This window comes from Trichosurus vulpecula, chromosome 2 (genome assembly GCF_011100635.1).
Source record: "Trichosurus vulpecula isolate mTriVul1 chromosome 2, mTriVul1.pri, whole genome shotgun sequence".
Taxonomy (NCBI): Eukaryota; Metazoa; Chordata; class Mammalia; order Diprotodontia; family Phalangeridae; genus Trichosurus; species Trichosurus vulpecula.
Window position 1 is genome coordinate 101,175,607 of NC_050574.1, and position 15,524 is coordinate 101,191,130.

Genomic DNA, 15,524 nt, shown 5'->3' on the forward strand with positions numbered 1-15,524 from the left:
GTATGTATACATATATATATATATATATATATATATATATATATATATATATAGAGAGAGAGAGAGAGAGAGAGAGAGAGAGAGAGAGAGAGAGAGAGAGAGACAGCGCAGACCCAGGGTGAGTTGAAGATGAAGGGAAGATATCTAAAAGAAATAAAATCAAATTAAGGGATGAGAGAGGAATATATTGAGAGAGGGAGATAGGGAGAGATAGAAAGAGGTGGATTATCTTGCATAAAGGTGGCAAGAGGAAGCAGTTCTGTGGGAGGAGGGGAGAGGGCAGCTGATGGGGGAATGAGTGAATCTTGCTCTCATCAAATTTGGCCTGAGGAGGGAATACCATACATACTCAATTGGGTATCTTACCCCACAGGAAAGAAGAGGGAAGAAGATAAAAAAAAGGAGGAGATGATGGAGGGGAGGGCAGATGGGGGTGGAGGTAATCAAAAACAAACACTTTGGAAAGGGGACAGGGTCAAGGGAGAAAATCCAATAAAGGGGGATGGGTTGGGAAGGAGCCAAATATAGTTAGTCTTTCACAATATGAGTATTGTGGAAGGGTTATACATAATGATACACATGTGGCCTATGTTGAATCGCTTGACTTCTTAGGGAGGGTGGGTGGGAAGGGAAGAGGGGAGAGAATTTGGAACTCAAAGTTTTAAAAATAGATGTTCAAAAACCAAAAAAAAGTTTTTGCATGCAACTAGAAAATAAGATACACAGGCAATGGGGCATAGAAATTTATGTTGCCCTACAAGAAAGGAAGGGAAAAGGGGATGGGAGGGGAGTGGGGTGACAGAAGGGATGGCTTACTGGGGAAAAGGGCAACCACAATATACGCCATCTGGGAGTGAGGGGGAGGGTAGAAATGGGGAGAAAATTTGTAATTCAAACTCTTGTGAAAATCAATGCTGAAAACTAAATAGGTTAAATAAATAAATTTTAAAAAAAAGAAACTGCAAGGTCCTGTGTAATCCTGACTGTGGTTCCATGATATTTAAATTGTTTCTTTCTGGCTGCTTACAGTATTTTCCCTTCAACTTGGTAGTTTTGGAATTTCGCCATAATATTTCTTGGTGTTTTCAATTTGGGATCTCTTTCAGGAGGTGATAAGTAGATTCTTTCCATGACTATTTTACCTTCTGGTTCTAGGACCTCAGGGAAGTTTTCCTTGATGATTTCCTGAAACATGCTTTCCAGGCTCTTTTTTCATCATGGTTTTCAGGTAGACCAATAATTTTTAAATTGTCTCTCCTTGATCTATTTTCCAGGTCAGTTGTTTTACCAATGAGGTATTTTACATTTTCTTCTATTGTTTCATTCTTTTGTTTCTGTTTCATTGATTCTTGATATCTCATAGAATCATTAGCTTCCACTTGTCCAATTCTAATTTTTAACAAATTGTTTTATTCTATTAGATTTTGCACCTTCTTTTCTACTTGACCCATTTTGCTTTTTAAGGAGTTCTTCTCTTCAGTGAGTTTTTGTGCCTCCTTTTCCATTTGGCCAATTATACTTTTTAAGGACTTGTTTTCTACAGTCAATTTTTGTCCTTCCTTTTCCAAGCTATTGACTTTCTCTTTCATACCTCTCATTTCCTTTCCCAATTTTCTTCTACCTCTCTTATTTGCGTTTTAAAATCCTTCTTGAGGTCTTCCAAGAGGGCTTTTTGGGCTTGAGACCAGTTCATATTCCCCTTTGAGGTTTTGGATGTGGGTATATTGACAATGTTCTTCTCTTCTGAATTTGTGCCTTGATCTTCCCTATCCCATAATAAGAATCTATGCTCACTGTCCATTTCTGCTTTCTGCTCATGGTTTTTGTCTAATTCCTGGCTTTTAGTGTTGACCTCTCCTTCTGGAGCACAGTGTTCACTGACTCGAGTTTTTGTTCTGGGAGCCCAGGACCTGGAAACTGAATTTGTGTGCTGGGGCGTCAGGTGCTGGCAGCTGGAGGCTGTAGGATTCTGGCAGCTTACCTGGTGCTTAGCTGGTGTCAGCAACACCAGAGCTATTGGGGTGAGGATGAGAAGAGTGGCCCCTGAGGGATGTTTACTCACCTGGGTCTTGCACTTGAATGTTTGGCTGCTGGAGGATGTCTGCCAGGCAGACTTATGCCAACTGAAGTTGTGCTTCCTGGAGTTGCGCTGAAGCACCAGAAGATTCGGCTGCTGGAGAACACTGACACTCTTGATGGTTTTCCAAGCTGGTGTCTACGGGTTCCCCTGCCTATGCTGAGGTACTCAGGGGTCCTGGTGTTTGCAGTTGCCTGCTCCATCACCCTGTGGTCTTAGGATATTTCCCTGGTTTGCTGAGGTGGGGCTTGCCACTGTCTTACTGGGATGCCTCCCAGCCTGTACTGCTTCCCCTCCCCCAGAGCAAGAGGGGCCTTTCCCATTAATCCCTCAAACTTCCTGGGCTACAAGACTAGTGTACCCCTTCATGTTGCTGTCTTAGCTATTCCAGGGTTTTTCCTGGGGTGATATTTTCTGGGCTTTCAGAAGTCAGTAAGGGAGGGTGAGAGAAACTTTCTTCTTACTCTGCCATATTGGCTCCTGAAAGCAGAACTCCCCTAATGGGTAGAACTAAAATGATTAATAAAATATTAGTGTACAAGATATATAAGATAATGAGAAATCACCTAACTTCTTTATATGATTCAACTCTTCATTGTCTTACCCCACTTATTCAATTAATTCTGAAATATTGTCATTTTTTACCTCCATAATATCTCTTGAATCTCCCACTTTCTCTCCACTCATATTGCCACCACCCTAACTCAGGCTTGCATTAGCTCTTACCTTGACTATTTCAATAGCTTCCTAAGTATCCTCCCTGCCCCAAATATTTCTTCTCTCCAATCCATACTACCCACAGTTACCAAAGTGATCTGTCTTTCTAAATGGCAAATCTTACCATATCACTTCCCTACTTAGTAAAATCCACTGGCTCCCTATTGGCTTGAAGTTCAACTATTATTTAATCCTCATCTCATTTAAAAAAATCTCTATTTGTTTTTATTTTGTTTGTACAGTTTGTACAGTACATGTATTAGTGTATCGGCACATTTTTTTTTTTTGCTGATAAGGATGAGTAACCAAAAAAGGTAGAATCTACTGGCATAGTGGATGGAAAGTTTACCTCATAACAAAAGATAACTGGGTTCAATTCTTGCCCCCGACATATAATGGCTGTGTGAGCTTGGGCAAGTTAAATACTTCAGTGTCTCAGTGACCCGGGCAATTCTTTGAGTTGGAGAGCAGGTGCTAAGCTTCATTTATCAGGTAGAATTTCTCACTAGGAGTCTCCTAGAATGAAAGTACAGGCTCAGATTTTTTTTTAGAAAGCTAGAATGTATCAAACTAATGTAGTTTTAGAGCACTGGGAAAGGTAAATAGTGATCAGCATTAGGTTAAGTAAACAAGCATTTATAAAGTACCTAGTATGTGCTTGATACTGTGCTAAGTGCTAGGGATACAAAGAAAGGCTAAAAACAGTCTCTGCTTTCAAAGAGTTGAAGGTCTAATGGGGGAGGAAACATAAATAACTTGTACAAACAAGCCATATGCCCAATAAATTGGAGATAATCTCAGAGGGAAGGTATTAGCATTAAGGGGGATCAGGAAAGGCTTCCTGCAAAAGGTGAGACTTTAGTTAAAACTTAAAAGAAGTCAAGAAATTTGGGAGGTAGAGATGAAGAAGGAAGGTGTGAGAAAAAGTCCATAGAAATGCTCAGTCTGGAAATGGAGCGTATTGAGCAAGGATTACTAAGGAGGCTGGTGTTAACGGATCACAGAGTACATGGATTGGTGTGAGAGGGAGAGTAAGATGTAAGAAAATAGGAAATGTAGGGAAGGGCCATGTTATGGAGGTCTTTAAAAGCCAAACAAATGATTTTATATTTGATCCTGAAGGTAATGGGGTGTCACTGGAGTTTATCGAATAAGGCACTGATATGGTCAGACCTGGGCTTTAGGAGAATTGATTTGACAGCTGAGTGGAAGATAGACTGGAAGGAGGAGAGACTTGAGGCAGGAAGACCAACCAAAAAGCTATTGTAATAGTCCAAGTGTAAGGTGATGAGGACCTGGATCACAGTGGTAGCAGTATCAGAGGACAGAAGTTGGCACATAGAGTAGATGTCATAAATGTAGAATTAAGAGGAATTGGCAATAGACTCAATATGGGGGAGATGAGAGAAAAAGAAGTGAGGATGACATTTATGTTGCTAGCCTGGGTGACTTGGAAGATGGTGGGACCTTTGACTGTAATTGAGAAGTTAGGGAGAAGGGAGAATTCTTGGGAAAAGATAAGGAGTTCAGGTTATAGACATGTTGAATTTAAGGTGTCTACTGGACATTCAGTTTGAGATACATGAAAGGCAGTCATTAGTAATACTGGAAGGAGCAGTTTCCTTTTAATGGTGATGGAAGTCAGATTGAAGAGAATTGATGAGAAAAGAAATTAAGGTACTGATTTTTAAGGAGTTTAGCCACAAAAGAAAGGGTGGAGTTATATGGGATAACAGCTTTCAGGGGTGGGTGGATCAGCTGAGATTTTTTGAGGATGAGGGAGGTATAGGTGGGTTTGTAGGCAGTAGAAAAGGAACCAGTAAATAGGAAGGGGTTGAAAATATAGGAAAGAATGAGAATGATAAAGGGGTAAATCCTATGGAGATGAAATGATGAACTGAGATCACTGACGCATATGGAGAGGTTTGTCTTGGCAAGTGTAAGGTCACCTTTTCATCTGAGAAAAGGTGAAAAGACATTATAGTTGAAGGCTTCTACATAATGTGAGATGAGAAGAGGGAATTCTCACCAATGATTATTATTGTTTTCAGTGAAATATGAGACAAAGTTTTTAGCTGAGAGGGTAGGCAGAGAGAGAGAGAGAGAGAGAGAGAGAGAGAGAGAGAGAAAGCAATGGAAAGTCCTTACTTATTAGTATATATGCCAGGCACTGTGCTAAGCACTGGAAATATAAATTTGGGGTTGCTAAGCAGAGAAAGAGGGGGAATAACAACAGATTGTGATCACATAAGGGAATTTCAGAGTTCATAGACACAGAAATGAAACACTTGTAGGTGATGGCAAGATCAAAGATATGAGAATCTCTCATATAGCTGAGGTGGGGTAGAGGAATAGATCACAGAAAATGAGTAAGCTGAGATACTGAGAGATGAGAGAGTTTGAAAGAGTAGCAACATACTCCCTCAAAGTATGTGAAAGTCTCCTAGAATGAGATCAAGGGTCTGGGAAGAAAGATCAAGCTAGGTGCTGAACTTGTTGAGGAAGGAAGGATGTTCTGGAGGTTGGCAGCCATTGGAATCCTGGTTGATTGATAAACATAGATTAAAAGAACCCCAAAGGATGAGAGGTAATTGAGTAACAGTAATAGGAGAATCTGGAAGCAGCAATGGGACGTAAGGCATATTCTAACTCCCTTACCATAGCCAGTGAGTTGGGAAGAGTGGATAAGTGAATGTGCAGCCATTGCTGGGGAGGGCAGCTGAGGAAGCTTTGCCATTAGGAGGGATTTGAGTCTCAATGGTTGCAAAAAGATGGAAGGAGCAGGAAATGATAAGATTTGTTATGAAAACCAGTTTGTTAACAATGGAGCAGGCATTCTAGAGAGCATAGTAGAAAAACTGGATAGTTTAGAGTGGGTCATCATGGGATGGGAGATTCTGTTTAGGAATTTGGGAATAATGGAGTGGCCATTGAGAGAAAGAGAAGAAGGTATAAACAATGGCAGCTGGTTCAGCCTTGTAGTGGGGTTATCCCAGGGTTGTTGTGTAGTTGTATAGTGCAGTTGTATAACCAGAAAGGGTAGATAGAGTGCTTGGGTAACAGGTAGGAAAAAGCAATAGAGTTATAGGGGGCTAGAGTCGGGGCATGGAATATGATAAGCTAACTGTTCAATTGGACTGGGAAGATCTCCTTCTTTCCAGGTAGACATAGGTGAGACAATGGCTATGGTGTTGCTGGTGGCCAGAATCTTTATTTTACTTTTGTGTAGTTACTAAGAAATTATTGAAATCTGTATATGTAGTTTAGCTGGATAGGACTGACAAAAATTATCGTGGTACTCTTGGGAATAAGATAAAGAAATGCATACTGCATAATGAAAGTTCAGATGAATTCAGAATTGGTTGAATAACAGTCCCAGAAGTGTTGATTAATGGATCAATAATAATTTGGAGCTACATGCTTCATGCTGTGACTTGGAGGTAGGCATAGATGGCATGCGCGTCACATTTCTGGATGACATTAAGGAGGTAATAGATGGGCAACACCACTGGGATTTAAAAAGTTCTTGACAGACTGGAATAATGGGTTGAATATAATACATTGAAATGTAATAGAGAAGAGACATAAAGTCCTGTACCTAAGATTAAAAATAATAATTACCCAAGTGTAGCTAGGATGGCACAAGATGGCATTTCAAGTGAAAAAGACACAGGGATTTTAATGGCCTAAAAGCTCAATATCACTCATTGGTCTGCTGCAGCTGTTAAAATAGCTACCACAGTCTTTGGTTATATTAATAGAAGTAAAGTACGCAGAACAAGGAAAGTGACAGTCAATCAGCCAATCATTTTGGGAAGCACCTACTATGTGCTTCAGATAGTGAGGATTCATATAGTGTTAGATTCTGTTCTAGGTGCTAAGGATAAAAATACAAAACTAAGGTTCTGTCCTCAAGGAATTTACATTCTGATTGAGGGATGCATTATTCTAAGACCAAGGGCTATGAAAGGTATGAGCAATTTCCAGAAATGGTACACAAAGATGGCATGACTGTTGTTCTGGGTAGGCCCTGCAGTTCTGGCATATGGTTGGCTGAGATGTGAAATATCATTGAGGGCCTGCTCAATATAATAGCTGAAGTGAGTCTCTTACCCAATTAGGTCAACTTCGTTCCAGGAGGAAGTGGACTAATTCCCTTCACTTTTCCCCCAACTCTGTCACTCTCAAGACCTATGATGGGTATGGTCTCTGGTTATCCAGACTACATCTGGAGTATTGTGTTCAATTCTGACCTCCACACTAACAAATTGGATTATACCCAGGATGGACTGCTAACTTAAAACCATGATATATGAGGAGTGACTAAGACAAAAACAAAAACCGTTTAACTTGGAGAAGAGATTTAAAGGACACAACACAGTAATGTTGCAATGTTTTTAGGGATTACACTGTAATAGTCCCGACCATAGGATATAGAACTGAGAAGGTAAAGAAGATAAATTAGACTTATTTTATGTTGTTCTTGAGGACAAAACTAAAACCCACTCATGTGGAAGGGAAAAGAAACAGATCTCCTTTTATAGCTTTTCTTTCCTGATTAGAATGTAAACTCCCTGATGGTAGGGATGGTCTTTCTTTTTGCTTGTATTTATATTTGCAGTGCACAATGCCTGGCATATTGTAAGTACATAATAAAAGTTTGTAGATTGCTGATTTATCGGCTAACAAACCTCCACTTTACCTTCCAACTTTAAGATCCCAGGACTGATTCTAGATAAATTTGTATCCTAGTGGATTTTTAAAAAAGTATACTATATATATGTATATACACACATGTGTATATATACATACACACATATGTATATATGTATGTATAGACATATATGTCTATAGACATACATGTAACATGCACACACATTATATATAACATACATACATACAACTATACCAGTATCCATATATCTATATCGTCTATACTTTATTTATGTCTATATAAATGAAGGCTGGATTGAACAATGAGATGCTTTTTTAAAAGGGACTTCCTGCCTCCAGATTTCAATAGAAGGGAGCCTTTCCTGTGATTCCAAAGGGGTATGGCACCTCTCTGTTTTATACAGCTGATGGGAGAAAAGCATTTTAGGCTTGACAGGATGCCAGTGGTTACAGGAAAACTTTAATGAGAAAATATGTTCTCTTGTGGCTTTTAGTCTGTTTCTTGGCTGCAGTGATCCAGAGGCTTTGGATAAAGACTAACATTAAGGAGGTTTATCTAAACCCTGTCTTAACTCTCAGATTTTTGAAGAGTTGGGCATCAACAATGTAACTAGTATTTAAAATATAAAGTGGACTCTGTCATAAAGATGGACATGTCTTGAGCACAAAATATTATTATTAAACCAACACAAACAACCCCTTTCCCTTAGTGTGTGATGAATAGCTGCTTTTTCTCTTCAAACCATATTTAAGGAATATGCAATTTTTCATCTACTGCTGAGAGTTCCTATTATGTTACCAATTAATAGTTCTAGTTAGCAGAGAGAAAAACAAATCATCTCTTCTTTTTAAAGAATTAAAACTCTCCCAAGATAATTTGTCTACTTTCTGGGAGATGCAAAATAATATTCAATTGCTACCCAAGATAAGAAATAGAAAATTGTGCTTTCCCTTCTACTTCAATAATGTGCTAACCACTCTGGAGGCAGTAGTAGGGATGGTGGTAGTGACGTTACCATTATCAAGAAAGTATTCCACGAGTTATTTTTCCAGGACTATTTGGAAATTCACATATTAGAATTTCAAACAAAGGAACTGGTAACATAAGGATCAAACTTGGCCTCTGTTGACTGAAGATTTGGATTTTCCAAAGTCTTCAGGTAACTGGATAATTCACTGGTTTCTCAAAACTATGGCAGGAGTTGCTTTTCCATCTCCTTTAATACTGCTGTTTTTCTACTCAATGGGTCCCTAAAGGTCTTTACTGCTTCTGGGTCATACAAGCTGAGAAGAAGGTGCATGTCTCTAGTAGTATATCAGGGTTTCAATCATGCTGCATTTCCCAGAATCACCCTGCATCCACATAAATGTAATCAAGCTCATTTTGCTTGGGCCCAAATAGGGCAAGCCTGGGAACATCATAGTGGGAGAAAAACAAAAAATGCCTTAGAATTCTGGGTGTATTTGAAGGAAGTATGGATGCCCTCTCACTCCCAACCTTGGTTTTACAGTGTGTTCCTGTCCTAGAAAGAGAGGATTGGTTAGATAACATTTGGAGGGCTTCTCTTTTCAAAAAACCTAAGATTTGGGGAATAATTTGAATGTTACCTTTTAAATATAATTTTGAACCCTCAACTTACCTTGAGCTTTTCAGTAAAAATGTCATCTCAGCTAGTTTAATAAGAAGGGGCTAGATGCTAAAGACTTACCTACACATTCTGTCCAACATGATGAAAAGGAGTCTTGAAAACTATCTTTATGATGATTTGATTTGTGCTACTCTGGTCTGAATTACAGGAGTCAAGTGATAAGAAAAAAGGATTCAACCCTTTCTTGGCATCCTACAGTGTGAAGATAAATTTTAATGAAGCAGTTGCTACAGTTTCTCATGAAAGCAACTTGGGAAATTAATTTGCTTTAGCCTGGATGTGAGCATTGTCACAAGAGCTGAATCTTGGATAAAACACCAAGAAGAAAGAATAATGATGATCAACAGTGTATTGAATCTGAAGAAATATGCTCAGAGTAGTGCCTCAGGAAGCAGGTTTAAGTTATTTTTTAAACTAATGATTTAAAAATTAGAGGGATGTGGTGCAGAGGGAAGTGGCTTGCAATTCCCTAAATGGAAATTTTGTTGTCAGTGGGAACATCACTACCTCCCCCCAAATCTCAAAATTTCTCTGTCTACCTTAAGACATTTTAAATATCTCTAACTCATTTTGCTTGTGACTAACTTCTTCTGTAAGTTAAAAATAAGTTGCCTTAACTTTGAAAGTTTCTTTCTTCCAGAATGTGTAAACCAGTTTATATTAACTACTTCACACCACTGTTTGTGAGGTAACACAACAGGATGGAAATAGCTGATCCAAGAGAGGAGAGGGAGCTGCTGAACTGCTTTTTGAGTCATTGGCAAAGTGTCTAAAGCAGAGGTTCCCAAACTTATTTGGCCTATTGCCCCCTTCAAAAAATTACTCAGTGCCCCCCCCTGGAAATCTACTTTCTTTAATACTTAAAATTTTTTTGAAATTTGAATAATTTAAATAATATGTATTTTTCAAAAAGATGCATCTTAAATTTAGTAATTTATTGTAAATTTGTGGGTTTTTTCCTGCACAGAAATTTTGATGACACAATATTGTGTCATGTAACTATATAGAATGGTATTGTAAACAAATCATTATGCCCACAGGTTCCTGCTTATGCATGCTGGACTTTCCTACAATGTGTGACACTCTTGCCTGCTAACACTTGCTTGTTAAGACCTGTTGGTGGACTTGACCACTGATGGGTTGTAACTTGCATTTTTTGTGTTTATTTGGAAAGTAATATAATCACTACAACTTTAACTCTGTTACACGACAGATGAAACATGTATGGATGGTTTTTCAAAATTTTCCTATCTTTTCTTTTTTCCTTATGCTTCCACTGCCTCCTTATTTTTATTCATCACCCCCCAATTGCACCTGAGGCTATTACTTCCCCCTCCCTATAATTCCAGTGCCTTCCTCCCAGGGGGTAGTATTGCCCACTTTGGGAAAATATGGAAAGGGATACTTCAAGTTTCTTCATCATTTGGTTGTTCAGTGCTTAAATAGGAAACTTAGAAAAGTTGATAGATTTATCATTCCACAAAGTAAAAGTAACCATGGCCTAGTTTGGGTGGTTTACTGCCCTAAAAGCAGAATAAACTGGATGATATTTTGGTGTTCTGGAACTCTGAGTTAAACTTAAATCATACAATCACAGCATGATTATATTAGAAATGAGAAACAGATCTGAGGTTCTCCTCATTCATACCTTTAGCAAAAATGATCCTTTAAACCAGTGGTCTCCAGACTTTTTTGATCACTAACCTCCATCAAAAAAGAATATTGAACATATATTCCCATATGTATGTATATATTTATGTATGTACTTATTTCTAAATTATGTATGTGTAATATGATGTTAATAATTATGTGTATTATAAAGTTTACACAAACATAGAAATTAAAAAATAATTATAAAATAATATTTGATTCTAGAGTCACTACCGGAGTTTACTGAATTGGAGAGCGACACGGTTTATGCCTGTGAGTTTCCTAAAAAGCACTTTTGCAACAATTTGTGAAGAACTTTATAGAAATTGCTTCATTTAATCCCTCTTAAGCCCTGTTAGGGGATTTTACAGAGGAGGAAACTGTAATTGAGATAAATTAAGTGACAGGGCCACCATCCCACTGGTAGAAGAGGCAGAATTCAAATTCGGGTCTTTCCATGCTGTCTTTCTTTGAAGAGAAATAAGAAATCTTAAAGGCAGAGATAAGAGAATATAGTCCAGGCATGGAGAATAGACATCCAAATACATTGGGTGGAGATGGATCTCTTAGTTGAGGAATAGCAAGTGGTCCAGTTTGGCTGAAATGAGATGTGGAGTGCATGAAGGAGCAACATGTGAGATAAGGCTAGAAAGATAGACCGGAGTGAGACAGTGGAGGGACTTGGATGCCAAACTCAGGACTTTGTATTCTATTCTAATGGCAATAGGGAGCCACAAAAATGACTCGGTCAGATATATGACTTAGTATGATTATTTAAGATCATGTGATCATAGACTTGGAGCTAGAAAGGACCTTTTATACTATATAATCTAATCCCCCCAATTTCAGATGGAAAAAAATTGAGGTTTAAAGGTTGTGATTTGACTAAGTTAACAAAAGGTAAATCCGGCAGTCTCAGGATATGAAGCCTGGTCTTCTGATTTCAGAGGACTTTCCAATGTACCACAATTTTTGCCTTATGACAGTTATGTCAAGAATGGATTGGAGAAAAGAAATTGTGGAGGCAGGGAGACCAATTAGGAGGCCATTATAAATAACCCTGGGCAGTTAGATGGCATGGTAGATAGAGTGCCTGCCTTGGAGTCAGGATAATCTGAGTTCAAATCCAGCCTCAGACACTTACTAGCTATGTGACCCTGGGCAAGTCACTTAATCATTTTTGGTTCAGTTTCCTCATTTGTAAAATGAGTTGGAGAAGGAAATAGTAAACCACTCCAGTATCTTTGCAAAGAAAACCCTAAATGGAGTCACAAAAGGTTGGATAGAACAAAACAACAACAACCAATAAATAGCCCAGGCTAGAGATGATGTTGACCTAAATTTAAGTGATTGCAATACCATGCAGAGGAGATGGGTGCCAAAAATTTAGGTTGGATTGAATGTACTTGATAACTGAATGAGTTGGGGGTGGGGAGACAGGTGTCTCACCCTGGTTAGCTTTTTTATGAGCTAGTGGCACATTTCATTTCTGTGACTCATCTTACAGTTTAAGTTGCTTCTGTTGTGTGAATTCCCTGTGCCCCCTACTCCCTACCCCTTCAAATGTGAAGTCCGGGAGGGCAGGAGCTATTTCAGTTTTTCTTTTCCCAGCATTTAGCTCAGTGCCTGAGGCATAGCAGGCCCTTAATAAATGTCACTTTGATTGAGTGACTGCTGCCTGTATGACAAAACCACAAATGCAATCTCTTATTTTAGGAGATTCCTTTCCTAATTAGAATAAACATTTGTATTAAGGATAGCATAGTCTAATCCTTTTTCCTTGTCTATTAAGAATTAGTGGTTTTCTTTGAAGCCTAGGCAGCTACATACAACCTCATAGTTTGTATACTTAAAGCCCAGCAGTGATTTCTCCCTTTTGTAATTTTTTTACAAGAAGCCTAATTGATCCAGTTTTGCCAACCCCCCCGCACCCCTCCCCCTAACTCAAGATAATGTGGTTTCTTCAAGGTCATGGGCAAAATAATTATTTGTATCTGAATTGGACAGGCCACTCATCCTGAGATGACAGCAGGTAGGTAGTAGGTTAGATCATCTACAGAAGTTTATAATCTAGTAAAGAAGATATTACACAAACAGAATATCATGGGTGTCTAAGAGAGGTACCAATAGTGTCTTATTAGCTCTATTTAGCACTTTTATAGTAGTGATTTCACATATATTATTTCATGTGAGCTTTACAATAGCACCTAAGAGGGCAGATATTTATCCCCCTTTTACAGATGAGAAAACTGAGGCTGAGAGTGATTAAGTGATTTGTCCAAATGTATATGGCTACTTAGTGGCAGAGCCTGGTCTTCTATACCAAGTCAAGTTCTAGTCCACTACCACATTCTTTTCTTTTTTTTTAAAGTTTTATTTGTTTTATTTTTTATTCATGAAATAAAACAAGCATTTCCATAACATAACAGAATAATAAAAAGATGATTACCAATGAAACTGCAATTCTATTATGTATAATTTGCTATTACTTTTAAATATGTAATAATCTTGTAAATTTCTTTTTTTCTTTCCTCTCCCCAAGAGATGGCCACCATTAGACACAAATATATATACATATGTAAAACCATTCTATACATACTTCAATTTGTCAGTTTTTTCTCTGGATACAGATAGTGTCTTCCTCCATATGTCATTTGTAGTTAATTTAGGTATTATGTAATAGTCAAAATGACAGTTGCTGAAAGTTGTTCTTAAAACAATATTGTTGTTACCGTATACAACACTCTTCAATTGACTCATCAACAAATGGCATGATTGAAGAGCATTACAAGATCAAGCTACATTTCTTGAAAATGTGATGTGTCTTTGCAGGTAGAACTGAAGGTAGAATTACTCTTTACTCCTTCCTTCCTTCCTTCCTTCCTTCCTTCCTTCCTTCCTTCCTTCCTTCCTTCCTTCCTTCCTTCCCTCTTTCCTTCCTTCCTTCCGTCCCTGCTTCGTTCCGTCCTTCCTTCCTTCCTTCATTCCTTCCTTCCTTCCTTCCTTCCTTCCTTCCTTCCTTCCTTCTGTACATATAAATAAATATACACACAGCGTTCAATTGGTAAAATGAAGAGGAAAAAGACTAGAAGTGGGTAGTTATAAGTTAGTTATAAGGCTTTTCCCTTTAGAAGTTTCAGTTAGTAAAGGGGAGAAAACTTTTATTCTGTAAATGGTCTTAGGCATGTCAGTCTCCACACCTACTAAGCCTCCTATTGGACATGAGAACTGTAGGTTAATGAGCTAAGTGAAAGCTTTGGATTGTGTCTCAGTAACTTCTGTATGTAGACATGGAATTCTTTACCCTATGGTTTCAAATGTAAGACAGCCGAGCAAGTTCATGTTCTCAGCTTAGAAATGTATTAGCTTCATTGGAATAGAACGTTTGCCATGCATGAACAATGAAGCAAAGATTAGGACTCAGTGTATAGACCCATGGGCTTGCTCAGTGAAATGCATTCCTTAATCAGACTTGTTTTGCAATGTTTGCCCATCTTCTGCTCATCGCAGATTTATTTCTAATGTGTGTATCTGTTAAAGGGCAACATTTCTAGAATAAATGTGGTATGATCCTATCTAAGGAAAGAGTAAAATAAAAAAAAAGATAGTAACCTCTTTTAAAGTAAATAAGCAAATAAAGCAAAAGTTAATGGATTCTTCCCTGTCAAAGATGATGGAAGTTGGGCTCAGTTCTTTTTTTCAAACACTTGCCCATCAAACATTTTGCTAGGGCCTGGGAAAACCCTTGAGAAGAGTAACTGCATTTACAGATTCATTTTTCTCATCATTTACTTTCCACCCTCCCCCACCCAATTTTGAGGAAGAAATAAATTATTTTTTTCCCCTGAGTAATTTCCCCATTTTTACTCTAATGCAACTGAGACTATCCCTAGAGCAATTTCACAGCTGAAGCTGTTGATTCCATGGCAGGAGAGCAAACTACTTTTCTGTCTTCTCCCTCTGGTCTTGCTCTGCTATTTCCGCTTCCCCCAACCTTACTGATTCTCCTTCAAGGCAATGAATGACATTATCTTCTCTACCTCCACCTCTCTCCACCTTAAAGTTTTAAATTATTTAAAAAAATGGACTAAGCCATGCAAGTAAATAGTGATATCTCAGACTGCACCTTTAACAGAAATTGCATAATTCTGATTTCAAGCAGGGTTGTGATTCACGGAATCTGTTTTGAATTTAATGCTTTATAAGTTCATAGGTCCACTCTTGATGGAGACCAAATGGAGGGAGAGAATAAAAGGTAGAAATTGAAGACTTTTATAAAATGGCCTCTTTAGATTATTGTAAATCTATCAAACATATATGTCTTCTTATAATGTAGAGTGCATGCTTGCAGGGAATTTACCATTACATATGCTAACTGGTGCCATGGAAAGACTAATTAGACTTATGATTCTTATCACATGCCATCAAACTGTGTTAATCAGTAGTGCAATTAATACAAGCAATTAGCCCTTCTAAAAACAAAGTGGGGAGGGGCGGTAAGGGAGGAAATATTTACTGTTTGCTATGTGCCAGGCATTGTGCCAAGCACTTTACAAATGTCTCATTTGATTCTCACAACAACCCTGGGAGATAAGTGAGGTTATTATCTCCATTTTTATATTTGAGGAAACTGAGACAGGAACGAGATTAAGTGACTTGTGCAAGGTCACACAGCCAGCAAGTGTCTGAAGCTGGATATGAAATCAGGTTTTCCTTACTCTAAGTCTGGCACTCTATCTACAGCACCATCTAGCTAC